Source organism: Vidua chalybeata, chromosome Z, assembly GCF_026979565.1.
Source record: "Vidua chalybeata isolate OUT-0048 chromosome Z, bVidCha1 merged haplotype, whole genome shotgun sequence".
Lineage (NCBI taxonomy): Eukaryota > Metazoa > Chordata > Aves > Passeriformes > Viduidae > Vidua > Vidua chalybeata.
In genome coordinates, this window is record NC_071570.1 from 74,831,945 (window position 1) to 74,840,334 (window position 8,390).

Genomic DNA, 8,390 nt, shown 5'->3' on the forward strand with positions numbered 1-8,390 from the left:
TTAGAGGTGGGTCATGTTTCTGTGGCAACTATTGTGGAAACAAAAATTCTTTGTGCCATAGTCTTATGTTAATTAAAACTTAGAGCATAAAAACACCTCAACTACTTCAATAGGTGTTTAGTTATTTAGTTCAAATTCAGGACTGAGTTAGTCATTCAAGTCAAACATAATCTGCAAACCCAAGATAAAGACGTAATAGGATTTTCTCAAAGAGAATCGCCTTTCTTAGCTTCCCTATTACATGAGAAACCTGAGTTAAAATACTATTTTCAAAATAAAACATCACTGCTATTAACCCAAATGGATATCCAAAAACCTGCCGAACAAAACCAAGTTTGGTGGGTTTTAGGTAGAGGAATTAACTTGTAACAATGCACTTAAAAATCTATTCACTTTTATTTTAGAAAAATATCAGAACTGTTATTAAGGAGTCTTTTTTTATTATTATTATTTTCTTTCCTTTTTACCTGTTGCTTTGAGGTTTTTATTTCTTTCTTGCAGGAAAAGTAATTCTACCATTCTGCAATGCAAACTCACCATGTTTTATCCAACATCTCTAGAGGTTTATGTCCTTTCAACTGGTTCCCAGGAGATTTCCAAACCTCTCAGTTGGTTCCCTGGCTGTTTCTGTCATCCACTGACCTGCTCACAAAGTCACAAGTTTACCTGTTCATAAGTCCAGTACTAAAACAGTCAGTGCAGCATGGCAGGTTTTACCCTGATACACTCTTAGGGAAACCATAACTCTTGGTGAGAACAGAGCAGGGACAAAGTGGTTATTAAGAATACTTTCCATTTTTACAAACATATCTGCTAAATTAGACAGAATTGGTGAAATTACGTTGAAAACTCTTTATTTTTCTGTTTCTGAGAATTTAGTGCTCAGCAACTGATCCATATGAGCCGCACTGCACTCTTACACAAATTCTTTACTTTTAATTTGCTGTGCTGAGAAGTTCTGGAGGCCATTGTAGCTGATGGTCACAGGGATCTGTATGATTTAATGGCTTTAATTCAGATCAATCTAATCCTCCTGAAGTGGCATCAGCTATTAGATCAGATTTAATCCTTTTCATACACATGGGTTCGGGAAGCCTTGTCTTGCTTAGACCGTCAGAGCAAAGGAAATCTTGGGTTCAGACTTCCCTGAGACAGCAGCTACGTCCTACTGAGGGGAAATTTAGCTTTGTATTTTCACAAAGACCTGTGATAGGCATAAGATTTATTTTGTGGGTGAAACACCTTCTTCTGTGGATAAAACACCTTATTTTTTTAGACAAAAACAATAAAATCCTAATAATTTTTAATTCTCAGTGCCCCCATGAAGAAAAGGGAAACAGAGGCTGTGTCCTGCGACTGCTTTCTTTGGTTTTCCTGAGGTTCTTTTCAGTGTTTTGTTGTGGTTTTTTTTTAAATCTCCCTTGAGACAAGGCGATATATGACGTAACGTTGACAAAACTGTAAATCCAGCGGTGATGCCATCCAGGAAAAATCCCAGCAGTTAGGTACCAGGAGCTGCCCACTTTGCAGTGCTGGACAGCAAGATGTTCTCGGTGGTTGATTTGCACTGGATTTTTCATGCATTTCTTATTTGCTAAAGTAGGTGATCATCAGTTTCCAATGACTTGTTTTGACCTTATTCAATGGAAAATGAGGTGCTATTTCTGGCATGCTTATGAACCTACTGTTTAGTCCTAAAAGTTTTGCAAGAAAAGGGATAATAAATAGTTATTCACTTCCAGTGAATAGCTTTGTAGATTATGTGCTGAGGGCAGTAACAGCTGCTTCTCGTTACCAAAAAGGCCTCCTACCATGTGTACTGCTAACACACCAAGCTAAGGTCAAGCTGAGTAGCAGGTTTTTTTTTTGTTTTTTTTTTTCCCCCAACATTGTTTAAAAGCTTTTAAATAAAACCATATTAGAAATACAGCCACCTCTGGTAACTGATTTTCAAAAGCAAAGTCAGAAGAGCTGTGAGGTTTTTTTTTTTGTTTTTTGTTTTTTTTTTTTAATCTTCTTTGTTTCTGATTTGGAAGGCTTTTTCTTTTCTCTGTTAAAGGCTCCCTTTATGCTGCTAAACTCCAGAGATTTTCCCTTGCAGTCCTGAAGCCTTTTTTAATCTCCCCCTTTGTTTTTTTTGTTTGTTTGGTTGGTTTTGGTACTCCACTCTAAGTTTTCTTCACAAGAGCACTACAACAATCCAGCTGATTGTTCTGAAAGTTTACACGTTGCTAATTTTGCCTGCCAGGCGCAGAGCAGGGCTGGGCCATTCCCATCCCTGTGGTCCTGCATGGCAGGGCTGAGTTTGGACAGGAGGAGGAGAGCATCCTCAGAAAGCAGATCTGACCCCAAATCAGTGCAGAGAGAACAGAGGAGGACTGTGGCTTCCTTCTAGAACAATCCTCCAGATGCCATCACATCTCCCTGGGTGAACAGTTTTTCCACCTGCCCCAGTGGAAGCTCACTAAGGGCTGCTATAATTCATATAATTGTGCAAGAGCCACACTCCTGACAGAGGGTCCAACCCGAAAGTTACAGCATAAAATCCTCTCTGTCCTGGGGGCGGTCTCTTTTTTGAAAATATTTGTATTTTTCCCACCTTTATTTTGGGAGGAATATGTGAAAATAAAGCAATCCATTGCACTAACTGTGACAGAGAAATGAAAAGCTCTTTGTACTGATAGGGGAGAGAAAAATCTGAAGCCATGGTTTCTAATTATAAAGGGTCTCGTAGGGGCTGCTAAAATCTGTGTAAGCAAGTGGAGATTCTTAACAAAGCTGCCAATTAGTACCACTCCCTTATGAACCATGACATTACCTCTTCCTACATCAAAATCCACTTAATGCTCATATTAACACAAACGTTCATCATTTCTTTTACCACCAGTCATTCCCAGTTGGTTCTCAAAAATGGGAGGAAGGAATAAAATTTTTTATTGATAAAGCAGCAAACATTTAGATGCAATTTCTACCCAGGTCAATATCACTTTTCTGTGGGTAAAAGACAACCCAACCAGAGAATTTTTGCCCCTTATTTTTCTGCTTTTAAGTTTCCAAACTGCCAAGACTTACATGACAGAAATAGAAAAGCAGAGAGGATATATACTGCTTTATAAGCTTCCCAAGTTATTTGCATCTCCAATAACTCCTGTAGGACTTTCAGCAGTTATCACTATATTTTTATTTTATGTCAAATTGTTCTAAAGACAGCTCCAAATGGTTTAGTTCACCCAGCCATGAGTAGACTGGGAAAATTGTCATAAATTGTCAATACCAAAAAATCTGTTCTACTAGAATAAATTAATTTAGAGGGAAAGAGTAAAAAAAAGTAACCAAGGGAAACACAAAGGATAACTGGAAATTCCTCATTAGGGAAGGTTTCTCCCAGTGCAAACCCAGTTAATAGAGTAAATGGAAGTGAAATAAATACTTGTACCAAACAGGGACACTTGGCAGCAACAAATGAAGAGTCAGCCAGGTGATAGAGATTTAGCCACGAGGGTAAATGAGGAAATAATATAAGTAAAATCTTACCTTATGACTTTTCCAGCCCCCAGATAAGGATGATGTCTTGTCCAGAGCAGGAGGAAAAAGTTCTCATGTCATCTCACTGCAGAAGTAGATATTGCAGATGGATATTCTAGAATCAGCTGTGGAAGGCGTTAAGGTAAAAGTAACAACTGTTACCTATTAAAACAAAAACATCAATAACACGGAGGGAATAACTGAACTCCTTACAGGTGGAGAAAATTACCTTTAACAAAGTAGTGGATGACTGTGAAATTTCAAATGTCTAGGGGGAAAAAAAAAAAAAAAAAGAATACTGTGCTAGAATTTAATAAGCACACACAACATACCACAGGAAGTCACAGCCCAGCTAGCATGATTTGGATCTAAATAAAATGTGTGAAAAGCTGATATGAGAGGTATTCACTTAGAGAGCAGCAGGGTGGTTAATGTCAATGCCAATCATCTTGGTTTTATGGGAAATGCATCTTGGCAGGGGAAAAAAAAAATATATTTGTCAGGAGATTATAAATATTATTGATAAAGGTAAATATATTCACATTACAGAAACAGCTGCATTACAGCAGTTGACATTCTGCTCCATGCCCAGGGCATGAAAACTTGTTTGTTTTTAGCCACAGCTTTGCAGCAGCCTCTTAGCAGAGGAAATCCATGAGGAGGAAAGCAGCAAAATTCTTCCCAAAATCTTTGTGTACACATGATGTGCCTGGTGGAACCCTAATCAGAAACAATGTCGTGCATTTACCTTAGGCTGCATCCTACCCAAAAAATTACAGACCCACAGGCCCGTGGATATTTTAATTTTCTGGTGTCATGAAAAGCCACCAGGAAAGGAAATAACGAAGCATAGAAGTGCATGGAAATCCAAGCCACAAACCACAGTACATCTCTCAGTATGCAGCAACCGTGTCAAAATCATTTTATAGAAAAAGTGGGGGAAAGGCTTGCAACCTCGTTAAGAATTTTCACGGTCTAAACCTTATTTTCTTTTTCCCCTGTGAAACTTCACCAGTGCGAGGGATTCTTTGAAAATTGCTAAGTGCAGGCTGGAAAAATCAACTGCACCATGATGAATCAAGATACCATAAATACGTTGCTAATCTGTGTGGTTTGGAAATTCAATTAGAAGGAGATTGCGAATTAATAATTCTTGCATTCCACAAAGCAAAATGTGTTTTCCCCTAAATATCCCCAGAGCACTCCTAATTTCCAGACATAGCACAGCCTTCAGCTCATGCAGCATGAGTATGTGGCTTTATTCCTGTTGTATGAATTGTGTTACACTCATGTTTCATGGACTCTCACCCGTCTCTGGGTGTCTTGGAATTCCTCTGAGTTTATTACGTGGGAATGGAATACTGAGCGCATAAATATTTATTGAAAGCAGACAAATAATTTATTCTTTTTTTTTTTTAATTTTACAGAATTATTACGTTTTTGGGCAAACACTTTTACCAAGTGTTTACAGCTTCTACATAGAATGGTTCTGGACTCAAGAATATTGTTGTAATAGCAATTGTTGTGAAAATTACTTGGTTATGGTCTTTATCCATAGCTGAGGTGGATCTGAGTAGCACATTTTCTTGGAGATCCGCTGATACCTCGTTTGAACCTGGAAATTATTTCCTCTGAACATGCTGTGACCTTACTCTTCACCTGCCTTCACCTCCACAAAAAAATATTCATCAGAAATCATACTTTGCTGCTCACCTGTTAATTTGCTATTATTTATTCAATGCTTTCATTAACTGTCTTTTGAGGTTGCAAATAGGATACACATGTCTGGAGATACACACACCGATGGTTTTTCTTGACATATTAAAATCTAAAATTCCAAATTCTGCAGCAGGAAAGCGCAGTCAGGAAGAGTATCAGGATTTCAAATTAAATCCTGGGGAGAGAATGAGGTAAAAGCTTTCCAAATATCTCTTTCCCTCTCTACACAACTGAGCAGTTCACTCGAGAGAGGAAAACCGCGGAGTTGCTGAGCAGAGGCAGATTGGGCTGTGGGAGGAAAATTAGAAAGCAATGTTTCTCCAAAGTGCATTCCACGGCCAAAAATAAACATATTTTCAATTTAAAAAGAAAAAAAAAAAATACAGTGTAGAAGTAGTGAGTGGGCCACCAAGCTCAGTGTTGGCCAATCACACCCTGATTTTTATGCAGAGCATGCAATGTACCCCCGGGAAATAAAATCAGACATTTCCCTGTTTCAGTGACTCTCCAGCAGGCATTTTATATCTGGCAGAGGTGATACCCACCACAATTCACTCCCCCTGTCAGCAAACAGCTCTGGCTGTACTGGACAATGGAGAAAAGAAACAGCATCCAAAAGCTGAGTTGCCATCACCCAGAAAAGCATAAGGGCTACTAAAAAGGCCACAGCCTATTGCAGAGAAATGCATTTTCTCAAGGAAATTGGTTTATCACGCTGTTAAATTTGGAGGGTATTTCAATGTGGATAAACTGAATTATTTATAATTGATTTTACAATGAATTTGGGTACCTACTTTCATAGATAACTTGTAATTGTCAGCTGCAGACAGACATCACTGCTCAGTTTCTTTCTTTCTGGCACAAAAACAAAATCTACTATGAAAATTTAGGCTGGTGTTGCAGGCCTGAATAAAAGCTGAACAAAGGAGAGCTTCCCCCTCTTGCCATGCTGATGGAAGAGACATTTTCTTCTGGATCATTTAGGGGGATTATTGTCTCCAGAGGTAAACAACTCAACAGGAAACCAGACAAAAAAACAAAACCACCCAAATTTACCATGGGCCCTTCCTCCAAATGCTTTCCCAATGATCAAACCCCATTCAAAGGTTTTCTTGATTTTCTAGCAGCCATACAGCTAAACCTCCAGTTTGCTGAGCCTTTCTGATCATCTCTGCATTCCACAGAGCTTAGGATAATCATAAATAGCCAGGATGGATGAATGCTGCAAAGTCCTCACCTTGCAATCTTCCCAGACAATTGTATGGGTTTTCAAACTAGCATGAATATATAGAATCTCATTCCTTTAATTGACACCATTTTCTTTCACCAAGAACACTTCAGTTTTAAAACAGAGGTTTTTAATAATTGAGTGTAATTTTAATTATAATTTATCATAATTTTAATAATTTAAGTGTCAATCATAATTTTAATTATTTAACTGTCAATAATTATGTGTAAATAATGCAGAGAATCGTGTATGTATTCTTTCAAAATAGCTAGGCAAAGTGAACTCTATTTAATTTCAAATGTGGATTTCTTTTCTCTTTCTATTTGATTTTATGGGAAGGGAGAGAACAATCTAAGAGAATAATCTGTCTCTTTGTCTTGATGCCCCATCATCTTTCTAATACTACTTTACATTTCTATATTGGATTGCCCATATGCCTTTTCTTCTCCTGTTTTTTCAGTGTAATCACTCATGAAAAGCATAAGCTCGAGAAAATTTTATCTTCAACCAAACTTTTAAACTCCATGTGTTTAGGGATGTTAGAAAGAAGTTAGATATTTTTTTTTTTTAATTAAACTATAATCCTCAGGAAGAACCTTTATGTGCATCACTTATGTAGGGAAAGGTAAACAGGTGCTGTGCTGAAAGTGTAGCCAAGGAGGTGAGCTCTGGGAATGGGCTCTCTCTAAGCAAATTGAATTCTCTCATCAGTGTGTCAATGCAGCACCCACAGAGGAAGAAGCAAATTTACAAACTGGGTCCCAAAAAGTCAATTTGTTATAGGCACATGTTTTGTGCAACCAGCTGGACACATCACAATTTGGGCCGTAAGGCATTTTAAAAATTAGCCTGGATTACTGGGACCTTGGCATACAGCAATACTTAATTCCCTGAACCTTATCTTCAGCTGAATTCCTAAAAACTCACCTGCCAGTGGTCCTGTGTGACCACTATACCATAGGAATGACGTAGCAACAATAATTTTTCCTATCTACATTCAAAAAAAAACCAAAAAAAAAAAAAACCAACCAAAAAAAACCCAAAAACAAAACAAAACAAAAAAAAAAACAAAAACAAAAAAAACACAAACAAAAAAAAAAAACAAACCCGCAAAAAAACCACAAAAAAAACCACAAAAAACCCACAAAAAAAAACCCAACCAAAAAAAAAAAAAAAAAAAAAAAAAAACAAAAACAAAAAAAAAAAAAAAAAAAAAAAAAAAAACAAAAAAAAAAAAAAACCAAAACACTAAATACCTTAACTGCATGCAGCATTTTGCACAGAACTTCATAAACTTGCATTAAAAGAAAAAATCTGCTTCTGGTTAGGTCCATCTCACCCAAACTGTAAATCCTGGATCAGGAGATGACTATGAAAAACCTAAATTCCTTTTGAACCTTATCTCACTTCACATGATATTTTAGTCATATTCCCCTGCTTCAATATTCTTTATATCTGTTCTTCTGCTTTGCTTTACAATAGTTTATTTATTTTGCCTGGGAATACACTGAAAAGTACCTTGAAATGGATATTGAGAATCTGTAGCCCCAGATTCTGCCATCAACTCTCTCTGTCATGTCGTCAGTGAAATGGGGACAATGACTATAAGAGAAAGAAATTGTAATTTCTCACAGTTAAGAAAAATTTTTATAGTATCTTTAAATCTTTAGTATTGTATGAAACCATCATGTATCCACTAAACAAATACAGCTCACTAAGAAATCTTTAGAAAATACTTAGTATGTGCAACCACTAGCAGTTGGTTTGATTACTTATAGTTACTATTCTACAAAAGCAGTAATTTTTTACAACAAATGAAAGCTCCTCTTGGCAGCTCTCAGTTGGTAGCCCAGGCAAACCTGCATAAAATTATTTCCTAAATGTGTTTCAGCTAGATAATAAAGCATATTAATCAAAA